This window comes from Somniosus microcephalus, chromosome 6, assembly GCF_052327205.1.
Source record: "Somniosus microcephalus isolate GS21.2 chromosome 6, FLI_Smic_1.0, whole genome shotgun sequence".
NCBI lineage: Eukaryota > Metazoa > Chordata > Chondrichthyes > Squaliformes > Somniosidae > Somniosus > Somniosus microcephalus.
Window position 1 is genome coordinate 78,786,163 of NC_140992.1, and position 26,165 is coordinate 78,812,327.

The window sequence follows — 26,165 nt, forward strand, 5'->3', positions numbered from 1 at the left end:
GAGCTTTTCCTCTGCCAGCTACCCGAGCCAGTTCAGGCAGTCTTGGCCAGTTCTACGATTACGGACTGTGCCGAGCTGGCTGCGGAGGCAGATAAGTCTTTTATGGTCATACAGCAGAGTTGCGCAGCTACAAGGCGTCTTTCCCCTACACGAGCAAAGTCCAGCCCTCCTCCATCAGGTTTGTGTATGTACCACGCCCGTTTTGGCGCCAAGGCTCGACGCTGCCGTCCACCCTGCAGTTGGGTTGAAAAAAAGTCTCCAGCAGACTCACAAACTTCGAAGAAAACAGGGGCTGACAAAAACACCCAGTTCACCATGGCAGTCGGTTCTGCAGGAAAACTCCTCTATATTACTGATTCCGGAACAGGGCGACGATTCTTGTGTGATACTGGTTCTCAGTGCAGTATTTTGCCAGTCTCAAAGCTGGATCTACAATCCGGCGGTCACGGCCCTTCCCTTGAGGCAGCCAATGGTGCGGCCATTCGCACGTTCGGTAAACGGACAGTTAATTTAACTCTTGGAGGCCAACATTTTGTATGGGAATTTATAACGGCTAAAGTATCACAGGCCATCCTGGGGGCTGATTATTTTTGTGCCTATGGTTTTCTGGTCGACGTCCAACATTGTCAACTCATTAATGCGTCTACCTTCCATGCGGTGCCTTGTCACCGCAGTACTGCTGTCTCCTGGTCGGTTGCCTGTGCGGTTCCATCGCAGGAAGGGTTTAGGCACCTACTTGGCGAATTCCCGGGGCTCACCAGGCCTACATTCTCGGCAGCAGTTGCGAAGCACGGTGTGGTGCATTATATTACCACAGCGGACGTATCCAGGGCATTTATTTCATCGTGGGTGGCCCGGTTTGGAGTGCCATCTGATATCTCCTCTGACTGTGGTCCACAATTTACGTCAGAGTTGTGGAATGCAGTTGCACAGGGCTTGGGTACCAAGCTGCATCGTACCACCGCTTACCATCCGCAAGCAAATGACTTATGTGAAAGATTTCATCGGTCTTTAAAGGCGTCCCTCCGTGCCAGCTTGCGTGGTTCCAACTGGGTGGATAGACCCCCTTGGGTGATGCTAAGCCTCCGTACAGCCCCCAAAGATGACCTCCAGGCTTCATCGGCTGAGTTAGTCTACGGTCAAGCGCTTCGAGTACCAGGGGATTTTCTCCCTCCACATACAGAATCATGGTCGCCTGCTCAGCAGCTTCTTCAGCATCAAGAGGTGGCAAAGAATTTCCTGCCTATTCCAACTTCACATCACAATCTACAGAAGCCTCATGTTCCGGCAGAACTTATGAGTTCCGATTATGTTTTTATTCGGCAGGATGCTCATAGAGATACACTCAGACCACCTTATGATGGACCGTTTCGTGTTATTGCAGCGGGAGAGAAATATTTTACGGTCAAAATGGGAGGTAAATCGGATACCATCTCCATCGACCGACTTAAACCAGCCCATCTGGATCGGAGTGAACCGGTGGTTGTTGCTCAGCCACCTCGCCGTGGACGACCACCATTGGCTACTAGACCAATTATGCAGCAGTCTACTATTAAATTGCCTGCTTCGGCTTCATCCTCGTCTACACCTTCTGCTACGGTTTCCTCCACCCCAGATGTACCGCTTCAGACACAGCCAAATGTTGGCTCATCTTCTAATGATCCAGCGTCTGAAGTTCGTAGTCGTTCGGGCAGAATAATTAAACCTCCTGCACGTTTGATGCTGTCTGTTAAAGAGAATTCTGGGGGGGCGCCTGTGGCGGAGCCACCAAGAGACACTGAACAATCTGTAATCATTCCTTTAACCACTCTGTAGTGCAGTTGTGGACTGCACCTTTAAGCTGTGTGTAGGTTCTTGTATTTCCACGTGATGACGTCATGACGCCGATCACGTGACCCCCAGTTGGCGCGGAAAACGTGATGACGTCATGACGTCGGTTTCCAGTATTTAAGGGCAGTCTGAGAAAGGCTGGGAACCTGAACAGACCTGCTGACCTCTGCTCTTGTAGTTATCAGTTAAAGTAATTTGTTCATTAAAGTTTAATTATTTCGTTTCACTGCGTTGGACTTCGTTATTCGGATAGGAACTTCCGTTCCTACAGTACGCTGGTTTGAGATCCAACTCTCTCATCCTCAAACTGAATTTGGAATTCAACCATATTATGGTCACTCATTCCAAGGGGATCCTTTACTAGGACATTTTTTATTAATCCTGTCTCATTACACAGGGCCAGATCTAAGATTGCCTGCCCCCTGGTTGGTTCAGTTACATACTGCTCAAGGAACCCATCCCTAATACACTCTATGAACTCTTCCTCAAGGCTGCCATGCCCAATTTGATTAGTCCAGTCAATATGAAAGTTAAAATCCCCCATGATTATAGCTGTTCCCTTATTACAAGCCCCAACTATTTCCTGATTTATACTCCGACCAACAGAGTTGCAACTGTTAGGAGGCCTATAGACTACGCCCACTAGTGACTTTTTCCCCTTATTATTCCTTATCTCCACCCAAACTATTTCACTATCCTGACCCTTTGACCCAATATCATTTCTGACTATTGCAGTGATTCCATCCTTGATTAACATAGCAACCCCACCTCGCTTTCCTTCCTGTCTGTCCTTCCTAATTGTCAAATACCCTTGTATGTTTAGTTCCCAGTCATGATTATCTTGCAGCCATGTTTCTGTAATGGCCACCAGATCATACTTATGTGTAGTTATTTGTACCGTCAACTCGTCAATTTTGTTACAAATGCTGCATGCATTCAGATAAAGAACTTTCAAATATGTTTTCTGACAATTTATTCCTGCTTTTACCCCTTTTACTACTTTACCTTTATCATTATACATTCTGTCCCTTCCTGACATGCTCTGTTTTTTAATTCCCCCACTGCTACCTTGCTCTATTGCCTTCTCCGCTGTCATTTTTATTTTTCGCTCTCTTAAAACCTCCCCCCCACTAATTTGTTTAAAGCCCTCTCTACAGCCCTAGTTATTCGATTCACCAGGACTCTAGTCCCAGCACTGGCCAAGTGAAGTCCATCCCAACGGAACAGCTCTCTCCCGTCCCAGTACTGATGCCAGTGTCCCAGGAAGCAAAACCCATTTCTCCCACACCAGTCTTTGAGCCACGCATTTAACTCTCTAATTTTATTTACCCTAGCCAAATTTGCACGTGGCTCAGGTAGTAATCCAGAGATTATTACCCTTGTGGTTCTGCTTTTTAATTTGGCCCCTAGCTGCTCAATCTCCCTCAGCAGAACCTCCTTCCTTGTCCTATCTATGTCGTTGGTACCAACATGGACCACAACAACTGGATCCTCCCCCTCCCACTCCAAGTTTCTCTCCAGCCCAGAGGAGATGTCGGGACTCTCGCTCTCGGCTGCAAAGAACTCTATCTATCCCCCTAACGATACTATCCCCTACCACTACAACATTTCTTTTATCTCCCCCCACTTGAATGGCCCCCCGCTCCACGGTGCTGTGGCCGGGTTGCTCATCCTCCCCGCAGTCCCCGTTCCCATCCTCACAGGGAGTAAGAGCCTCAAACCTGTTGGACAAGAGCAAGGGCTGCGGCTCCTCCAACACTACCTCCTGGATCCCCGTACCTGCCTCACTTCTAGTCACACCATCCTGACCCTGGCCACGGACTACATCTGAATTAATTAATCTAATTGGTGTGACTACCTCCTGATACACAGAGTCCAGGTAACTCTCCCCCTCCCTGATGTGTCTCAGTGTTTGAAGCTCGGACTCCAGCTCTTCAACACGGAGCCGGAATTCCTCGAGCAGCCAACACTTACTGCAAATGTGATCACCGTGAGCATCAATGGTGTCCACCAGCTCCCACATATTGCAGCAGCAACACATCACCTGATCTCCCATTCTATGTAATTAATTAAATTTATTATTATTATTCTTAAATACCCTCTGCCCCGATTCTAGATGATGAATATTGCACCTTAGAAACTATAAACTACAGAGTTTAAGCTTAAAAAAGAGAGAAATACTCACCAACCAATCACTTACCGCTTTCTGGTGACGTCACACTTGGATTACTTTTTACCTCTCTCCTTCCCTCTGAGTTCCAAGATTGGAGATTGGTAAGCATTACCTGGTCTCTGGAGCCTTTATATAGCCGCTCAGCCCGCGATTCCCACCGATTCTCGCACTGAGGCCTTACCTGGTCTCTGGGGCCTTTATACAGCCGCTCAGCCCGCGATTCCCGCCGATTCTCGCACTGAGGCCTTATCTGGTCTCTGGGGCCTTTATACAGCCGCTCAGCCCGCGATTCCCGCCGATTCTCGCACTGAGGCCTTACCTGGTCTCTGGGGCCTTTATACAGCCACTCAGCCCACGATTCCCACCGATTCTCGCACTGAGGCCTTACCTGGTCTCTGGGGCCTTTATACAGCCGCTCAGCCCGCGATTCCCGCCGATTCTCACACTGAGCAGTTATACCAGGCCCTATTGAAGGACATGTTCAAGAAGTTTTACGAGTTCGATTTTGCCCACGTGGACAAGACCGAACTCTACACCACACACCGAGAGTTTTTGGATGATGCAGGGAGGCAAAGAAGGGGTGTATGGAATGATGTTTTTACTGCATTTAATACTGTGTCCTCTGTCATCAACAGCTTGGATGACATAGAGCTGCAGACCCAGATAAACAGTTTAAAAACACAGTTTAGAAGGATATTACTGCATGAGGACCAGGCCATGATGGTCCATTTAAAAGAGATCATAGCCGAGTTGGAAAAGCATGCAAAGACGGTAAATGCTCTCATAAGGGAGGACAGAAATGCTTCTGACCAGGCTGTGCAGAATGAGGTGTGCGTATTATACGGGGTGTGGTTACTGGGCGAGGGTCGCAGTAATCTGGAGGATTTAAAACAGGATTTGGTCCCCTCCTGGATTAGCAACAAGCACCTCGCAGCCCTCCACCCTTTTGAGAATGCACTGAGCCCATGCCAACTCCGGTTAGCCTCCGAAGCCTATCCAGTCCCAGTGGATTGTGGGCGATCCAACCACACAATCATGGGAGTAGTAGTTAGGATGCCGGTCATGGGTAGAACAGCCCGACCCGCACCGGTGTACAGGGTTGAGAACATTGGAGTCATTCAAGGGGGTGCACACATTTGTTTCACAGCGGTCCCGCCTTACGTCATTAAGTGGGAGCATGCTATGACAGGTACTGACCTCTCAGGGTGCCGGAGCCAGGGAGCACACAAAATCCTGTGTCCCCAGCACTTGAATGCCTTTTCAAAACCGCAGTGTGGGTTCAGAGCTGCTGACGCGAAGCCTATAAATTGTACCATGGAGGCAATGGCACAAGTCCATGTTCCCCCGCAGGTAGCATATATAGGGGGTAGGACATATTGTGTCACCACTGGCGCGTCCCACTACCAGCATGGACAGCATAGCTGGTGTCCTGTTAGTGACAGCAGTTTCTGTTTTAAACCCGAGGCAGAAGTTCAAGTGGCCCAGGAGCGAATTGTCCCCATTCCTGAACCCTCCACTGTTCACCTCACTGTGAAGGAGAATTTTACGGATTTGCAGAAGTACGCAGCACACTTTGGCTACGAAATTCCCCCTCTCCCTGAACACCTTACCAAAATACTCAAAGCCGTTACAGTTTCGCAGAAACATTTTTACACACTCGAACAAAAAACAGTAGAGATAGGGACTAAGATATTAGATATAGTGACTCCACCCTGGTGGAACATTTTCAGTAATATAGAGGTCCCTTCGTGGATCAGACTGGCTTCCCACATTCTCGTGGTTTGTCAGTTAGGGATAGTGTTGTATTTAGTTTGTATTCAGTGTAAGGGAAAGGGTCGGTGGTCAGAATTCCGAAACCAGAGAATTTGGAAGGAACACTATGTAAAGGTGGAGGGAGAAAGTCTTTTCCCTGTATTATAAGTAAAGGATTGTTGTTTCTTTGTGTTTGTTATTTTTAATAAAGGTTTTTTTTTCTTTTGTTTTTTTGAGACGCGGTTTAATAAAGATGTGTGTACCAAGTGGTGCAGGGGTGTTGGACCCCTCCATGCTTGGATATGTGTGTAAAGTCTGTGATTTTACTCTCTGTATGCTGATATACACTACATTTTCGCGGAATGGGAAGTGCATGTGTCGTGGGTATATTAGATAGGTAATTACAGGGGAAGGTTGAGTATGGAGGGTCAGAAAAATTTTGCTCACCTTAAAAGTATGATACTTCAAGCAAGTTTTAGTATCACAGGGGGGAGTGTAAGATTTGCAAAATTTCTGCATTTCCCCGAAGGCTGTTATTAATAAACGGGACCCTGCGTGGACATTTTTAAATCAAAAAGGGTACCCAAGATGGCATCCGTGCCTCGTGGCAGAAAGCCTGTGGGATTTTAAAATGGACTCTGCAACGCAGACAGCTTGTGGATTGAAACCCAAGCTGCAGTTTTCTGTGAAGAGAGATTTTGTATTTTGAAACCAGACAGGACTCTGAATTATGTATTAGACCGAATTGGAGACAAATCTAAATTCAGATTAGGCCTATAGTTAAGGCCATCAAGCAGTCTACATATATAATCTCAAACAGATTAAGAGAACCATCGAGGGTGGACAGGCCCATCAAGGAACATTCATGACAATACAAGTCAATTATCGGGCCGGTAGATGCGATTACCAGCCATCTAAAAACAGTTGGTATGGATTGCTACCATTATTTAAAATAGCCCGCCAAAATTAAGACAAAGAACTAACCTGATTTGGCGCGCAGATAAGGGTTTTTTGAAAGGAGTATAATTGAAGGCCCCCAGGTAGCAATCGCTGGCTTGGGCTCTCTTCTCTTCTCTTCTCCCTCTGCCCGCCCTCGTGGCTGCCGCTCTTTCCCCGTCCTGCGCTTACCCCCTGGCCTTTACCTGTGCCTTTTGCCACTCCGTCTGAAAACTAGCCCCGGCATTGCATCGGGCGGACACGGACAATTCAGGCCAGGCAAGGCGGGACGCGACGAGGGGAGGAGGGAAGACCAACTGAGGAAGACCGACTGAAGAAGACCAACTGAGGAGACGAACTGAGGGGAGGCTTTGAATTATCCGGCCTTCAGCCTCAGCCAACCTTCGAATATCTGCACACCAACTCAAACTGTCGGCTGGCGACGAAGAATCATCCCTGCAAGGTAAAGTACCCAAACAGAGACTTTAACTTTGGGGTACTCGAACCTGGACAACGCCCTTGCAGCGCCCGGAGACCACATGACGACGGCAGGCTCCAGAGAGCACCAAGAGCGAACCCCGAACCCCACCGCTGTTTTGAGTCCAACAAACCCTTTTGATTGGTGAGCATGAAGTTCTGACCCCTCATAGCTTAATCTAGTTCGGTATAGGGGGTGGGATAAGGTTAAGGGGCTTGTTAAGATAGTTGTTTTCCCTCGATGTGCCGTGTGTTCCCCATTCCCTGTATAAGTAAAGTTATTCTTTTGTATTTTTGCCTGTAGAAGTGCACACTAGTAACTTTCCATAAGATTGTATCAATTTTTCCTCTTCAATAAAATCTTGGTTTTGTTTACATCCAGCCACCTGTCTACTCGAGTCTTCTCTGTACCGCCGCCTTGTACCTAAGTCCGGTGTCTAGAACCCAGGGGCGTGGGAGCAATTCGAACCGCTCACAAGACAGTCAGAGGCATAACTGACTGGGTGCACGCGTCACCACCACAGGCCACCCCCTACACTAGGCCAGAGCGAACTGAGTATGCTCATACTAAACCATGTGCCAAACCATGTGATAATACATTACACTGCTTTCCCCTAAAAAAAAATGCACATATTTCCCTCTCAAATACAACCAAACTATGGTTCCACCTTTCCCAGCATTACATGTACCACATAGCAAAAACTCCTGGCTTTCTTTTCCTTTTAAATCAACTACAAATGAACTACAAATCCAGTTTAATAACAGGTTTGCGGAGCCTTCCTGATCTCCGTACAAAAGGTATTGTTGTTGAACCAATTTTCAGGCTGTTTTGTTCCGGATCCGAACTCAAAAGATGATCCTGTTTCTATCTCAGATTTGTTTGAACCTGGTACTTCAGTTTCTGAAGTCTGAACGGAGTCAAACTCATGTATGAGTTTATGATCAAGGGGTTCAAGATCACATCTTGGTACATCTCTAGAAGAGATCATTTGATCTACATGAACATTTTGGATGTTGTCACCAATCTCAACCAAATATCTCTTGGTTCCACCAACCTGTACCACGGTTCCTATATCCCACTTGTGTGAACTCAACTTGCCAGGGCGACTGAGAACACAACCACACTCGTTTTGTCTGAAACTGCATTCTTTCCGATTGCTGTCATAATAGCGTTTCTGACTCAACTGTTTCTGTTCAACTCTTGAGGCCAAATTTGGTTGAACAAGACTCAATCGTGTTCTCAATCTCCTCTTCATCAAGAGTTCTGCTGGGGTATATCCAGTTGTAGTGTGCGGAGTAGGTCTGTACTTCAGCAAGACATTTGCCAAACATCGCTTCATGCTGAGTCCTGAACAAACCTGCATCACTTGCTTCCTGAGAGCTTCTTTTGACCTTCTGACTGACCTTTCAGCTGCTCCGTTTGAAGCTAGATGGGATGGTGGAACGAGAGTGTGTTTGATACCGTTCCATTTCATGAACCTTTGGAATAGAGCAGAACAGAACTGAGGGCCATTGTCAGAAACAAGCTCTCCAGGTAAGCCATGACATGCGAAGATAGACCTCAACTCAGCTATGGTACGTTCAGTTGTAGTATTTGAACCCATGAGTTTCACTTCAATCCACTTTGAGTGACTATCTACAAGTACCAGGAAATAATCATTGGCTTTCTCACCGAAGTTTACATGTACTCTCTGAAAAGGTCGACTTGGCCATGACCAGGGTTGTAGTGGAGTTTTGGGTGGTTTGTTTCTGCAATTTTGGCAAACACTGCATTTGCTGACAAGTGATTCAAGATCACTGTCCAATCCAGGCCAGTAATCAAACCTTCTTGCAATTGATTTCAGACTGACGATCCCTGGATGTTCAGTATGAAGTTCGGGCAGAATTCTATCTCTCAAAGAAGTAGGTACCACCACTCTGTTTCCCCATTTGATACAACCTTGCTCACAAGACAATTCAGTACAACGGTTATGGAATGGTTTCAACTCTGTGTCCAGACACTGATCAGTCCACCCATTCATTGCCCTGGCCAATATTTATCCCCTTAACAACATAACAAAAAAACAGATTATCTGGTCATTATCACATTGCTGTTTGTGGGAGCTTGCTGTGCGCAAATTGGCTGCCGCATTTCCCACATTACAACAGTGACTACACTTAAAAAAAGTACTTAATTGGCTGTAAAGCACTTTGAGATGTCCGGCGGTCGTGAAAGGCGCTATATAAATGTAAGTCTTTTTTTTCTCCAAGGTGTTTTCTTACACTCTTTTCAGTACTGAGTTCTTTTGAGTCTCATTTGCAATCTCAGTTGCATTCACGGGAAAGTCTTTGTCAACTGCACCTAGCGTGAAAATCTCACCTTCACTCCCAACACATGTGGCAACCTGTACAAAGCATCTGCGATTGCGTTTTGCTTTGAAGTGCGATATTCAATCGTGTAGTCATATTGTGACAACAACACTGCCCAACGTTGCATTCTTGATGTGGCCATTGCAGGGATGGCAGATTTGGGCCCCAATATTGCTAGGAACGGTTTGTGATCGGTTATCAGGGTAAAGTTTCTGCCGATCAGGAACTGTTGGAATTTCTTGATTCCAAACACTATGGCGAGTGCTTCCTTTTCAATTTGCGCGTAGTTTCTTTTGCTCTTTCTAAGGGTTCGCAATGCGAACGTGACTGGTTTCTCTTGGCCGTCGTCTATTACGTGGCTTATGACAGCTCCCACACCATAGCTGGACGCATCACATGCTAACTTAAGCTCACACTCTGTGTCGTAGTGCACAAGTAGAGCATTGCTAGAAAGACTTCTCTTACAAGTGTCGAAAGCTTCCTGTTGCGCTTTTGTCAACTTCCACTGAACATCTTTCTTGCGGAGCTCGTGCAATGGAGCTAACATGGTCGCTAACTCAGGTAAGAAACATGCCTAGTACTGGATCATTCCAAGGAAAGATCTTAACTCAGACACATTCTGTGGCTTTGGAGCATTGATGACAGCATCAACCTTTTCCTTCACTGGTTGCAAGCCACTTGCATCAACTTTCAGACCAAGGTACACAACCTCGGGCTGCACAAAAGTACATATGCTCCTTTTCAATTTGACATTGTGGGAATTCAACCTTTGAAGCACTAAATCTAACACTTCTTGATTTTCTTCCTTGCTGCTTGTTGTGATCAGCACATCATCTTGATTGCATAAGCAATTTGGAATTCCTTGCAAAATCTTATCCATCGTAGCCTGGAAGATTTTGGGGGAGGACTTTACACTGTATGGCAGCTTGGTGTATGAGTACAGTCCCTTGTGTGTGTTGATATTGAGATACTGTTGACTCTGTCAACATTCAGCTGAGCATAAGCGTGCGACAGGTCAAGCTTAGGGAAAACCTTTGACCCAGAGAGTGCTGCATACAAATTTTGTGATGTAGTTAATGGGTACTGCTCATCGTCAACTGCTTGGTTGATAGTAATTTTGTAGTCACCGCACAAGCGTACAGTTTTGTCTGCTTTGGGCACTACCACAATCGGAGTAGCCCATTCACTTTTGTCAGTTTCTCCAGTTCTTCCTCCACCCAACTTTTCAACGTATAGGGGACCAGCCTTGTCTTACAATAGACAGGCTTCACGTTGGACTTGGTGCTGATATGTGTGTCATACTCAGTGATGCCCTCATAACTGTCTGAGAACATGCTTTTATACCTCCTGATATAAGATATTATTCGTTGCACACAGGAAAAGATGACCTTTAGCAACCAAAGTTTTTTTTTACTACCCAATGGTTCAAAAACTTAACACAGCAGATCCTCTTGTAATAGTCTGTAATACATCCCAGTATCTGGTTATGATCTATCTTGACACCTGGTGTAATACACATTGGCAAAAACTACAGTGGGAGAGCAGCGTAGTGCCATTAGTTTGTGAGGAAATTTGCTCTTAATTGATTCATGCCAGTTTTGTGCTGGCATGGATTTCTGTGCAAAAATTTAGGCACAACATCGCCCAACGTCACCTGATAGTGATTTTCTTCATGATTTAAAAAAATTGTTCTTACTGAGACCTGCACTATATTGAACCAATGTGTTGTCAGTCTCAATGCACCCAAAATTTTTCTCATGCCTGCTCCCCCCATGAATTCAGAAGGACAAAGCAGTTGAAATGGCCTTCCTAGTGGACATACTCCTGTTCTGCATAATAATAGAGAAAGAGGAGCACCAGAGGCATGAGGCTCTGAGAGTGAGGCACCAAGGCAGAAGACAGCAGCCCACTTGCTCCTATTGGTGGTGCTGCATTTGCCCTTGATTGACGACGGTTTTTATGCTCCAGCATAAGCAAATGAGCTCCGCAGGAAATTTAGGCACAGGTTCCCGTCAGCATGACCGCTGTAGAATCCAATGTGAATTTTGACATAATTGTGCACATTATGGAGAGATTTAGGGAGATAATGCCAGAGCTTTGGGCCGACAGCTGAAGGCACGGCGATGGGGCGAAGGAAATCAGTGATGCACAAGAGGCCAGAATTGGAGAAATGCAGAGTTCTCAGAGGGTTGTAGGGCTGGAGGAGGTACAGGTGCACTATCCCTTATCTGAAACCCTTGGGGCCAGATGTGTTTCGGAATTCGGAATTTTTCGGATTTCAGAACGGTATTACGGGTAACACCCTAGCGGGGGTCTGGGCAGCACCCCGTAAGCAAACACATTAATATTTCTGCAGCGGACCTTATGAATATTCATACTGAGTGGGATAAATAAAGACTATAAATAGTATTACAGTTTATTTGTACAGTAATAATTTGGTAAATTAAATAGTGGGATAAATATAGACCATAAATACTCTAGTACAGTTTATTTGTAAGGAAAACATTCAGTAAAACTTCAAACATATACAGGTACAAACTAAGCTAAATACCTGTACATATACATGCAGTAAAGGTACATTACATCTGGCTTGAGGATCTTGGAGAAGAGGGTACATCAGTGTTGTCATCGTCGTCATCAGGTTGGAGTCGGACATCTGAAGATGGGCCAGGAACAGGATTCTCAAGTGATGAAGCAGCACTACGACAGACGGCCTTTTTAAAGACTTCTTCCAGTGTCATCTGTCTCACTAACATTGGTTTATATCAAAGCAGTCTCTCTTTAATTGAGTAAACTTCCATAATCTCTTGCTCACTGATAAATGCACGTTGTTCAAGGCCAGCAATTAACTGATCACACATTTTCACCATATCGTCTATGGGGATTTTTTCACTGGTGTTCTCAATGTCATCATCATCATCACTACTATCCTCATGCTTGTCTTAATTTAACACCATTTCAGCAATTTCCCCATCACTCAACGAATGCACAACAGGTGCATCATTGTCAATGTTCAGCACTTCTTCGATGTCAGCTTCCTCTAACTTATTTACACTTTCGGATGATAAACCTTTGGCGTAAGTAAGGAGATTTGATATCATCTTCTCCTTAGTGACAGTAAATCCTTCAAAATCTTCATCTGCAGGTCCATCTTCATCAAACGTCGTTGTAGGCCAAAGTCTGTGCCAAGCATTTGTTAATGTTGGTTTATCAACATCGTTCCAAGCATTAGCAACTGCGTAAATGGCATCCTTAACACTGAACTCTTTCAGGAAGCTTTGGATTCCTATGCCTCTGTTGACTGCATCAAGCATACAGTTCAAAAAAAGGTCTTTATACTTGCTCTTCATGGAGCGTAAAATTCCTTGGTCACAAGGCTATATTAAAGATGTCACATTAGGGGGAAAGTTAATGCCGAAAACATTACTTTTCACAAGAAGTTCAGGAGGGGGATGTGCGGAGCAGTTGTCCAGGAACAATAACATTTTGCAGTTTTCTTCCAGTCCAACTTCCCTGCAATGAGCTCGTATCGCTGGTACGAAGTGGTTATTGAACCAGTCAGAAAATATTTCTCTGGTTACCCATGCTCTCTTGCTCGCATAATAACGCACAGGTAAATGGCATACACCTTTCAAACATCTCGGATGTTGGCTTTTTCCAATCACTACCAACTTTAACTTGTGTGTGCCTGCAGCATTGGCACACCCAACAACAGTCAACCTGTCCTTAGCGTCCTTAAAACCTGCTGGTGCACTCTCATCAGCCGTTGTTGATGTTTTTCTAGGAACGTAGCGCCAGTACAGAGCTGTTTCATCAGCATTGTAAATTTGTTCAGGACCGAGGTTTTCATCAGATATTATTTTGGCAAATTCGTCAATGTAATTTTCAGCTGCTTCATTATCAGCAGAAGCTTTTTCACCACAGATTTTCAGATATTTTATACCATGACGCTTCTTAAATTTATGCAGCCAACCTTCTGAATATTCACACGCAACTTCAATGTTCAGTTCTTCATGGTATATTCTAGCTTGTTTCATGACCATCAAACCAGTCAGTGGCACACGTTCACCTCTTCGTTGTCGAATCCACTCAACCAGCACACAGTCAAGATCTTCATTTTTTGCCCTATGCAATGTTTTCCTATTTTATATTAGTTTATGGTCATCACTGTCACTGTAAAACTTCAACAACTTGTCTTTCTGTTTCTTTAAGTCAAATACGGTGGTAGTTCCCACACCATATTCTTCAGTAAGATGCCGCACAGACACACTACGATCAAGCTTCTGCAATAACTCCACTTTCTGCGATATCGATAATGAGAGATGCTTCCTTTTCTTCTTCTCACTGTTACCCATAGGGGTATCTGCAGTTCTTTTTGACATTTTCACAAATCACAAAATAACAAAAAATATCAGAGAGCAGCAGACGCACGTGTGACAGCGCTGAGACACAACTGACGCCTCATACCTGCGTGGGTCAAGCATCGGCCGCGTCGGGTCATGTTTGGCACCACTCGGGTCATGTCGTGCACATGAGTGACGCTCGACGAAAATTTTTTCGGTTTTCAGAGCTTTTCGAATTTCGGAATTGCGGATAAGGGATAGTTGACCTGTATTAGCACATAGCAATGTGACAATCAACAGCCAATCTGCTCTAGTAATGTTGGTTGAGGGATAATCACAGCCCAGGACACCAGACAGAATTCTCATCCTTGAAACAGCTACCCCATTAATGAGATTGATAACTTATTGCTGATAAAAGGGTTAAATTATGGAGACAGTTCATATAAACTTGGCTTGTATTCCCTTAAGTTTAGATGGTTGAAGGATGATCTAATTGAGGCATTTAGAATGATTACGGGATTCGATAGTGTAGATACAGAGTAACTATTTCCACCAGTGAGGGAGTCCAGAACAAGGGGGCATATTCTTAAAATTAGAGCTAGGCCATTTAAGAGTGAAATCAGGAAGCATTTTTGTTCACACAAAGGTAATGTAAGTCTGGCACTTGCTCCCCTAAAAGGCTGTGGATGCAGAGTCAACTGAAATTTTCAAGATAGGTAGATTTTTGTTCGTTATGGGTATCAAGGGATATAGAACAAAGGCAGGTAAATGGAGTTGAGGCACAGATCAGCCATTATCTGATTCAATGGTGGAACAGGCTCAAGGGGCTGAATGGCCTCCTTGTGTCCCTATGTTCCTGTGATATGTGCCAAATTGTGGTCACTTTTTTGTTGTGGGCCTGTAATCACTAAGAACTTGGTTTAGACTGCACCAACTCATTTCATACTTGGACAATTACAGAGAACATAGGAGAGACACTTTTCTTCCATCAGTTTCCATTCAATTCAAACCTAGGTACCAGAAGGCAATGGGTAACCCATTGAGCTGATGAGTGATGCCAGGCTATCATGAGCCCTCAATTGTGGTTGCCTTTGACCAAATTTGGACAAGAAATGATGATGATGACTAACCCACTATATCATCCAGACTCCTTAAGAATTAATTCCCTACAACATGGCACTACTTAAGGCAGTTCTGCTTTAACTTTTTTTAATGCTGTACTCAGGCTTCAGCAAAAAGGATGGTAGAGAGTCACCTAGAAATATGTTTAGTTAAACAGAGAATTTTCATAATGTGAGTAACTCACTTTGCCCTTTTCCTCTTAATTGGAAAAATCTGTTGTATTAAAGAAATGAAAACACCAAATATTCATGCATTGCAAGCTACAAATGAATCTTGGCCATTAAAGAGTGTATCAGTTTGTAACTAATAGATCCACATCTTAATTTCAAAGGGCACATTTGTTTTTCTTAGTGCTGCATTCACCATCTGCTATAGATAAGGAGGAGATATCACAACTGAGATTCCTCCTTATCCAAGAGAACCTGATACTCTGAAAGGGTTTATTGAGTAATATTAAAATAAGTTGAATATGTATCAGTCAAGATGAATATACATGAGTGAATATGCATGAGCATATTCACCATTAACATGCTACTCCTTGGCATCATTTAACAGCTACTCCTCAGTGTCAATCCAAATCTGTTGCTGGATGATCCAACTGCTGGTCTGACATTAAAACCTGGATGAGCCAAAGTTTCCTTCATCTCAACTTCAACAAAACTAAAGCCATCATTTTAGCAGCATCTATGTGCCTCCAGTTCCAACTCCATCAACCACCGCAGCTGCCCGCTCAGGCTGAATCTAGTGATGAGTTTGTTCAACTTTCAGCCGAGCTTTTAACCCCACAGTCCATCATCAAGGCTTCATTCTAACACCTGTGTGACTTGGAGGGGAACTTGGAGGTGACGGTGTTCCCATGCGCCTGCTGTCCTTGTCCTTCTAGGTGGAAAAGGTCGAGGGTTTGGGAGGTGCTGCCAAGAAGTTGGCGAGTTGCTGCAGTGCATCTTGTAGATGGTACACACTGCAGCCATGGTGCGCCGATGGTAGAGGTAGTGAATGTTTAAGGTGGTGGATGGGGTGCCAATCAAGTGGGCTGCTTTGTCCTGGATGGTGTCGAGCTTCTTGAGTGTTGCTGGAGCTGCACTCATCCAGGCAAGTGGAGAGTATTCCATCACACTCCTTACTTGTGCCTTGTAGATGGTGGAAAGGCTTTGGGGAGTCAGGAGATGAGACACTAGCCGCAGAATACCTAGCCTCTGACCTGCTCTTGTTGCCACAGTATTTATGTGACTGGTCCAGTTAAGTTTCTGGTCAATGGTGACCCCAAGGATGTTGATGGTGGGGGATTTGGCGATGATAATGCTGTTCAATGTCAAGGGGCAGTGGTTAGACTCTCGTTTGTTGGAGATAGTCATTGCCTGGCACTTGTGTGGCGCGAATGTTACCTGCCACTTATCAGCCCAAGCATGAATGTCATCCAGGTCTTGTTGCATGCGGGCATAGACTGCTTCATTATTTGAGGAGTTGCGAATGGCACTGAACACTGTGCTGTCATCAGCGAACATTCCCATTTCTGACCTTATGTTGGAGGGAAGGTCATTGATGAAGCAGCTGAAGATGGTTGGGCCGAGGACACTGCCCTGAGCAACTCCTGCAGCAATGTCCTGGGGTTGAGATGATTGACCTCCAACCACCACAACCATCTTCCTTTGTGCTTGGTATGACTCCAGCCAGTGGAGAGTTTCCCCCCCCCCGATTCCCATTGACTTCAGTTTTACTAGGGTTCCTTGGTGCCACATTTGAATGCTGCCTTGATGTCAAGGGCAGTCACTCTCACCTCTGGAATTCAGCTCCTTTGTCCATGTTTGGACCAAGGCTGTAATGAGTCTGGACCGAGTTATTGGTGAGTAAGTGCTGCTTGATAGCATCGTCGATGTCACCTTCCATCACTTTGCTGATGATTGAGAGTAGGCTGATGGGGTGGTAATTGGCCGGATTGGATTTGTCCTGCTTTTTGTGGACAGGACATACCTGGGCAGTTTTCCACATTGTCGGATAGATGCCAGTATTGTAGCTGTACTGGAACAGCTTGGCTAGAGGCGCAGCTAGTTCTGGAGCACAACAGCCAGCATGTTGTTGGGGCCCATAGCCTTTGCTGTATCCAGTGCGCTCAGCTGTTTCTTAATATCTTGTGGAGTGAATCGAATTGACTGAAGACTGGCTTCTGTGATGGTGAGGACCTCAGAAGTAGGCCCATATGGATCATCCACTCGGCACTTCCCCCTGAAGATGGTTGCAAATGCTTCAGCCTTGTCTTTTGCACTCACATGCTGGGCTCCACCATCATTGAGGATGAGGACATTCATGGAGCCTCCTTCTCCCGTTAGTTGTTTAATGGTCCACCACCATGCAGGACTGCAGAGCTTTGATCTGATCTATTGATTGTGGGATCGCTTAGCCCCGTCTATAGCATGCTGCTTCTGCTTTTTAGCATGCATGTAGTCCTGTGTTGCAGCTTCCCCAGGTTGGCATCTCGTTTTTAGGTACGCCTGGTGCTGCTCATGGCATGCTCTTCTACACTCCTTATTGAACCAGGGTTGGTCCCTTGGCTGGATGGTAATGGTAGAGTGAGGGATATGCTGGGCCATGAGGTTACAGATTATGGTGGAATACAATTCTACTGCTGCTGATGACCCACAGCGCTTCATGGATGCCCAGTTTTGAGCTGCTAGATCTGTTCTGAATCTATCCCATTTAACATGGTGGTAGTGCCACACAACACGATGGAGGGTGTCCTCAGTGTGAAGACAGGACTTTGTCTCCACAATGACGGTGGTCATTACTACCAATGCTGTCATGGACGGATGCATCTAGCGACAGGTAGATTGGTGAGGACGAGGTCAAATAGGTTTTCCCCACGTGTTGGTTCTCTCACCACCTGTCGCAGGCCCAGACTGGCAGCTATGTCCTTCAGGACTCGGCCAGTTCATTCAGTAGTGGTGCTACCGAGCCACTCTTGGTGATGGATATTGAAGATCCCCCACCCAGAGTACATTCTGTGCCCTTGCTATTCTCAGTGCTTCTTCCCCAAGTGGTGTTCCACATGGAGGAGTACTGATTCATCAGCTGAGGGAGGGCGGTAGGTGGTAACCAGCAGGAGGTTTCCTTGCCCATGCTTGACCTGAAGCCATGAGACTTCATGGGGTCCGGAGTCAATGTTGAGGACTCCCAGGGCCACTCCTTCCCGACTGTATACCACTGTGCCACCACTCCTGGTGGGTCTGTCCTGCCGGTGGGACAGGACATACCCAGGGATGGTGATGGAGGAGTTTGGGACATTGGCTGAAAGGTATGATTCTGTGAGTATAACATTGTCAGGCTGTTGTTTGACTAGTCTGTGGGACAGCTCTCCCAACAAGTCCCCAGATGTTGGTGAGGAGGACTTTGCAGGGTCGACTGGGCTGGGTGTGCCATTGTTGTGTCCTTAACCGGTGCCGAGGTCAATGCCGGGTGGTCCGTCCGGTTTTATTCTTATTATTGTTTCTCATTGTGGTTTGTTACAACTGAGTGGTTTGCTAGGCCATTTCAGAGGGCAGTTAAGAGTCAACCACATTGCTGTGGGTCTGGAGTCACACATAGACCAGACCAGGTAAGGACGGCAGATTTCCTTCCCTAAAAGGACATTAGTGAACCAGATGGGTTTTTACGACAATCCGATAGTTTCATGATCACCATTACTGATACTAGCTTTTTATTCCAGATTTATTTAATTAACTGAATTTAAATTCCCCAGCTGCCGTGGTGGGATTATGAACTACAGGTCTCCGGATCATTAGTCCAGGCCTCTATGCTATCATGAGTGAGATACAATCCTTTCACCAGTGGCCATTTATCACACTTCTCATGCCATATTCCATTTTTACTGCAGTTCAAAGTATTGTTATCAAAACTACCTTTAATGTTGGCATTGTCCGGAGAAGAATAGGGCGTAGCGAAATCGCAAAAGAATCAGCCAGCGTGTTAAGGCCGTCGTTACCCTACGCGCACAAATGTAATCTGCTTGTTGCGAGGTGCAACTATTGGCCCAGTAATTCCTGTCGGGGGCTTGCCGCACGTGCAAGCCCCCGATGTGCACTTACCCGGCGCGCCGACATCTGAAACCTGGCCCGCAGTGGATTTCCTGTAAGTGGCCAGGTTCTGATGTCAGCGCGCTGTGCTAACCTGACCCAGCGGCGTAGTTAGTGCGATGTGCCGGCTGGGATCAGGTGAGCACTGTTCAGCCAATCAGGGGAGGGGAAACTTCATTCATAAGTTTGATAGTAAAGACTGTCAAACTCATGAAAAGTACGGCACCCCAAAACACTACTTAAACTTTAAATAAAATTTTAAAAAGCATCCCAATAATTAAATTAACTATGAATAACTTAAAAAAACTATTTTAAACAATTAATCAAATTTTTGAAAAAAATAAATTTTTAAAAAATAGGGTCTAAAACTAAACTTACCTTACTGTAGATTCTTTAAAAATAATAAACCTGTGGAAAAAAAATTTCTAAATTGTACTAAAAGACCACTTACCTGTAAAACTAAGTACTTACGTGTGGTTTTTCAATGAGTAAAAACCGGAGTCCTTTACACATGCGCAAATCTGTAAAAATACAGGAAATCCAAGTCGCACGCGCTGCCCAATACCGCGCATGCGTTCAGCTTCTTAAGCCCTTGGGTCAGAGGACAGGAAATACCGGTTTTCAGCGCATGCTGAAAACCGGCAATTCTTCCTGGCACACGCGTGAGTGAAAGTGACGCCTACACCACAGCCAGGTAGGTGTTTTATCCAGGACCGATTCATATTAGATGGTTTGCAGGGGGTTGAAATTGAAGCTGACACAGGCATTGTGTGGTCTGGCCTATGGATGCAACCACTCGATCTGTTCCGACTCCCCCTGCGACACTTGAAATTGGCCAGAGGCAAAGTTGGAAACAAAATGCATCCCCGGCACAGCGATGGAAAGGCTGGGACTTATGTTTGCCTTAAAAACAAACCAACTATAAACCAGCTGTGCAAAATAGCCCGAATAAACTATTGAACAACACTACCTACTGGAATGAGGATGTCTCAGGCACTGTAGTAATATGGTGGTCAGGATGTGTTCCATCATTCCTAACATTACAGCTCAAACGAAAACTGGCTGAACATTTTTTTTAAATATCAAACGTTTGACCCACTAGTAGAGTGAGCAAAAAGTCAGACTGAATGCGGATTTGTAAGAGCCAGGTAAGTGTGGGGTGCAGTCTCATTTACCAGTCAAGCCTTTCCACCTAGATAATAATTAGAAATGATCCGAAACTGTTTTTAAAAAACAATTTTTACCAATAGAATTTTGGAATTTATTTTGAGAGGTGGGGGTGAATTGGTAAAAACGAGTTTCTACTTGAAAGGGGGGCTCTGCCACATTCTCGGCAACGATCCGCTGGAGTGGCCAGTTATTTCCTTAACAAAAATCCGACCCAGATATGCACGTGCGACATTAATCTGAGTGCCTTGCCAATGTAACATGCACACGTTTCTGGATTCAATTTTTGTCCGGAAAATAAAGGAAGGTTGGGCAATCAGTATTTTAAACGGCCCTTATACTATGTACTATATGCTATTGTACAAATGTTACCCTGGGCATAATCGCCAACTTTGCTTTCATAGTAGCAGGTGTGTCGAGTCACAACAATTAAGAAAGGTTCTTCAATTTCATTTTTAATTTGAAAGAAAAACCTATCTAGTGATTAAGTGAGCGCCTGTTGGTGGGGTGACTAACATCATCTCCATGAATCGTATAAATAATTATAGACTGCCATTTAAGCATAGAAACATAGAAGATAGGAGCAGGAGTAGGCCATTCAGCCCCTCGAGCCTGTTCCACCATTTAATGAGATCATGGCTGATCATCCAAATTCAGTACCCTGTCCTTGCTTTCTCCCCATATCCCTTGATCCCTTTAGCCTTAAGAAATATATCTAACTCTTCTTGAATAAATTTAATAAGTTGGCCTCAACTGCCTTCTGTGGTAGAGAATACCACAGGTTCACCACTCTCTGGGTGAAGAAATTCCTTCTCATCTCAGTCCTAAATCCTTAGACTGTGACCCCTGGTTCTGGACTCCCCCACCATCGGGAACATCCTTCCTGCATCTAGTCTGTCTAGCCCTGTTAGAATTTTATAAGTTTCAATGAGATCCCCTCTCATTCTACTAAACTCTAGCGAATATAAGCCTAATCAACCCAATCTCTCGCGATACGTCATTCCTGCCATCCCAGGTATCAGTCTGGTGAATCTTCGCTGCACTCCCTCCATGGCAAGAACATCCTGCCTCAGATAAGGCGACCAAAACTGCACACAATACTCAAGGTGTGGTCTCACCAAGGCCCTGTACAACTGCAGCAAGACATTCTTGCTCCTCTCGCTACGAAGGCCAACATACCATTTGCCTTCTTAACCGCCTGCTGCACCTGCATGCTTACCTTCAGTGACTGGTGCACAAGGACACCCAGGTCTCGTTGTACTTCCCCTTTTCCCAATCTATTGCCATTCAGATAATAATCTGTCTTCCAGTTTTTGCCACTAAAGTGGATAACCTCGCATTTATCCACATTATACTGCATCTGCCATGCATCTGCCCAATCACCCAACCTGTCCAAATCATAATGGAGTTTCTCTGCATCCTCCTCACAGCACACACACCCACCCAGCTTTGTGTCGTCTGCAAACTTGGAGATATTACATCTAGTTCCCTCATCTAGATCATTAATATATATTGTGAATAGCTGGGGTCCTAGCACCGATCCCTGCGGTACCCCACTAGTCACTGCCTGCCACTCGGAAAAAGACCCGTTTATTCCAACTCTTTGTTTCCTGTCTGCCAACCAGTTCTCTATCCAAGTCAGTACCTTACCCCCAATCTCGTGTGCTTTAACTTTGCATGCCAATCTCTTATGCGGGACCTTATCGAAAGCCTTCTGAAAGTCCAAATACACCACATCCACTGGTTCTCCCTTATCTATTCTACCAGTTACATCCTCAAAAAATTCCAGTAGATTAGTCGAGCATGATTTACCTTTTGTAAATCCATGTTGACTTTGTCAGATCCTGTCACTGTTTTCCAAGTTCCAGGAAGGTTATTTGTGTATTTGTGTCCTCCTTTGTGAAGACAGAACCAAAGTATGTATTTAATTAGTCTTCCATTTCTTTGTTCCCCATTATAAATTCCCCTGATTCTGACTGCAAAGGACCTATGCTTGACTTCACCAATCTTTTTCTCTTCACATATCTATAGAAGCTTTTACAGTCAGTTTTTATGTTCCCTGAAAGCTTACTCTCATATTCTATTTTCCCTCTCTTAATTGATCCCTTTGTCCTCCTTTGCTGAATCCTAAACTGCTCCCAATCCTCAGGTTTGCTGCTTTTTCTGGCCAATTTATATGTCCTCTCCTTGGATCTTATGCTATCCCTAATTTCCCTTGTTAGCCATGGTTGAGTCACCTTTTTTGTTTTATTTTTATGCCAAACAGGGATGAACAAATTCTGTAGTTCATCCATACGATCTTTAAATGTTTGCCATTGCCTATCCACCATCAACCCTTTAAGTAACATTCCCCAATCCATCCTAGCCAACTCGCGCCTCATACCATCATAGTTTCCTTTATTTAAATTCAGGACCCTAGTCTCTGAGTCAACTACTTCACTCTCCATCTTAATGAAGCATTCTGAGTCAACTACTTCACTCTCCATCTTAATGAAGCATTCTATCATATTATGGTCGCTCCTCCCCAAGGCACAACAACATTGCTAATTAATCCTTTCTCATTACATAATACCCAGTCTAAGATGGCCTGATCTCTAGTTGGTTCCTCGATATATTGGTCCAAGAAACCATCCCGTATACACTCTAGGAATTCCTCCTCCACAGTATTGTTACTAATTTGGTTAGCCCAATCTATATGTAGATTAAAGTCACCCATGATAACTGCTGTGCCCTTATTGCACGCATCTCTAATTTCCCCTTTAATGCTATCCCCAACCTCAGCATTACTGTTTGGGGGTCTGTATACAACTCCCACTAACGTTTTCTGCCCCATGGTATTTCTCAGCTCTACCCATACAGATTTACTTAACTGCTTTTTAAAAAATGTTCATTGTTTTCTTGAGGTATAGCCACATTCAAAATATATTTTTTAACAAACAGACTTTCTTCAAATTTACGGGAATGGTAGCATAGTGGTTCTGTTACTGGACTAGTAATCCAGAGGCTTGGACTAATGATCCTGAGACAGGAGTTAAAATCCCACCATGGCAGCTGCAGAATTTAAATACAGTTAATTAAATAAATCTGGAATAACACAAAAGCTAGTATCAGTAATGGTGACCATGTAACTACTTAATTGTTATTAAAAACCCATCTGGTTCACTAATGTCCTTTAGGGAAGGAAATCTGCCATCCTTACCCAGTCTTGCCAATATGTGACTTCACACCCACAGCAATGTGGTTGACTCTTAACTGCCCTCTGAACTGGCCTAGCAATCCACTCAGTTGTACCAAACTGCTATGACAAAGTCACTGTGGGTGTCCCTTCACAACACGGACTTCAATAGTTCAAGAAGGCAGCTCACCACCACCTTCTTAAGGGCAATGAGGGATGGGCAATAAATGCTGAACTTGCCAGTGATGCCCACATTCTGTGAATGAATAAAAAAAAACAGAATTTTGGCGTTTTAACTTTTCACTGCTAATTTTCTCTTTTTTACTGTAAAAATAAAACACCCATGGCTGGGAAATTCCTCAGATGCCCTTGAGCGGGTGCAGCTCCAAAGAATTTCGAGCCTTGTGAGTTTAATTTGGCAATAAAAAATGATTTTAATGATCTTTATCAATAAAGGAGAAGGAATTAGATTAAAAGGGAACTACTGATATTACTGAAAATCTGAGAGAGTAAATGCTGGAAGTACACAGTGAGACAGATGGGCAGGTTAACTGGTTTGAAGAGTGATAACTTGCAACAAATGAATTATGTTCTGGCTTAAAAATGGTGAGGACTGGGCACTTAATATTCAAGGGTACAAGGTGTTCAGACAAGATAGGGAAGGAAAAAAGGGAGGTGGGGTGGCAGTGCTAATTAAGGAAGACATTGTAGTGTTGGAAAGGGAGGATGTTCTTGAGGGGACAAGGACAGAATCCATTTGGTTAGAGTTGAGGAGCAAAAAGGATATGATCACGCTATTGGGGGTATTCTATAGGCCTCCAAATAGTGAGAGGGAGGTAGAGGGGCAAATCTGCAGGGAAATCACAGAAATATGCCAGAGTTATAGAGTGGTGATATTGGGGGACTTTAATTACCCAAATATCGATTGGGATAATGCTAAGGTAAAGGGAAAGGATGGGGAGGAATTTCTGAAATGTGTTCAAGAGAATTTCCTTGACCAAGATGTTCTTGGCCCAACTAGGAAGGAGGCATTGCTGGATCTGGTGCTTGGGAATGAGGTGGGCCAGGTTGACCAAGTGTCTGTGGGAGAACACTTGGTTACGAGTGATCATCGTATCATAAAATTTAGATTAGCAATGGAGAGGAACAAGGAACAATCTAGAGTGGAACTTCTAAACTGGATTAGGGCTAACTTCAATGGGATGCGAAGGATCTAGCAAGGGTAAAATGGAACCAAAGACTGACAGGAAAAACTGTAACGGAATAATGGGTGCTCTTTAAGGAGGAGATATTCCAGGTAAAGGCTAGGTACATTCCAACAAGAGGGAAGGGTAAGGGAAACAAAACAAGAGCTCCTTGGATGACGGGGGCGATAGAGAAGATGATGCATCATACACCCTCTTTTTTTGTTTCATGTCAGGTGAATTCTTCAAGGGAGAACCAGACCAAATACAATAAGTTGAGAGGGGATGTAAAGTTGAAAATAAGATTGGCAAAGAGAGAATATGAGAGTAGAATGGCGGTTAACATAAAAGGGAACCCAAAAATCTTCTACCAGCATGTAAATAGTAAGAGGTGGGGTGGGGCCTATTAGAGACAAAGAAGGTGATATATGCTTAGAGGCGCAGGGAAAGGCTAGAATATTCAATGAGTACTTTGTATCGGTGTTTACTAAGGAGGTGGATGCTGACAAAATATCGGTAGAAGTGGAAAAGGTAGAAGCAATGGAAGGGGTGAAAATTGATAAGACAGGATGTACTAGAAAGGCTGAGTATGCTTAGAGTGGACAAGTTGCCTGGTCCAGATGGCTTGCATCCCAGGTTGCTAGGGGAATTGGGGGAGGAGATAACGGAAGGGCTTGCCATAATTTTCCAATCTTCCCTAGATGCGGGGGAGGTGCCTGAGGATTGGAAAGTGGCAAATGTGACACCATTGTTCAAGAAAGGGTGTAAAGACAATCCTAATAACTACAGGCCAGTCAGTTTAACATCAGTGGTGGGTAAAGTTTTAGAAACAATAATCAAGGAAAAAATTAACAGGCACTTGGAGAGGTTTAAGCTAATTAAGCAGAGCAACATGGATTTGTAAAAGGCAGATGGTGTTTGACTAATCTAATTTAATTTTTGATGAAGTAACAGAGAGGATTGATGAAGGGAATGCAATGGATGTTGTCCACATGGATTTTTGGAAGGCGTTTGACAAAGTACCACATAGAAGGCTGGTTAACGAAATTGAGGCTCATGGAATAGGTAGGTCAGTGGCAGCTTGGATAAGGAATTGGCTTAAGGATAGAAAACAGCGAGTTGTGGTAAATGGCTGTTTTTCAGACTGGAGGATGGTAGACAGTGGTGTTCCCCAAGAGTCAGTGCTGGGGCCACTGCTTTTTTTGATATATATAAATGACCTGGATATTGGAATACAGAGTAGAATTTCTAAATTTACCGATGACACCAAACTTGGGGGTGTGGCAAACAGTGATGATGATACCAATCGACTGCAACAGGACATAGAAAGGCTAGCAGAATGGGCTGACAAGTGGCAGATGGAATTTAATACAGAGAAGTGTGAGGTGATGTATTTTGGCAGAAGGAGCAGTCAGAGGTAATATACACTTAATGGCACAGTTTTACAGAGTGTGCAGGTACAGAGGGACCTGGGAGTTAATGTGCATAGGTCCCTGAAGGTGGCAGGACATATTGAGAGAGTGGTTAGCAAAGCATATGTGATCTTGGGCTTCATAAATAGAGGTATTGAGTACAAAAGTAGAGAAGTTA

At 44.6% G+C, this 26,165-nt stretch overlaps 1 protein-coding gene across 4 annotated transcripts in view; it reads left to right on the top strand.

Moving 5' to 3' along the window:
* The window catches only part of LOC147115816 (UDP-GalNAc:beta-1,3-N-acetylgalactosaminyltransferase 1-like), a 485,760-nt gene that overhangs the window by 446,250 nt on the left and 13,345 nt on the right, over positions 1 to 26,165 (top strand). For 2 of the 4 annotated variants that reach the window (XM_085990407.1, XM_085990403.1), the window contains exon 1: positions 19,601 to 19,743. The exons of 1 other annotated variant lie outside the window; for it this stretch is intronic. The gene's annotated coding sequence lies outside the window, so the exon portion shown is untranslated. Of the gene's footprint in view, positions 1 to 19,600; positions 19,744 to 19,855; positions 20,198 to 26,165 lie in introns of those variants that run through there. One more of the 4 variants, XM_085990404.1, reaches the window with a different exon arrangement.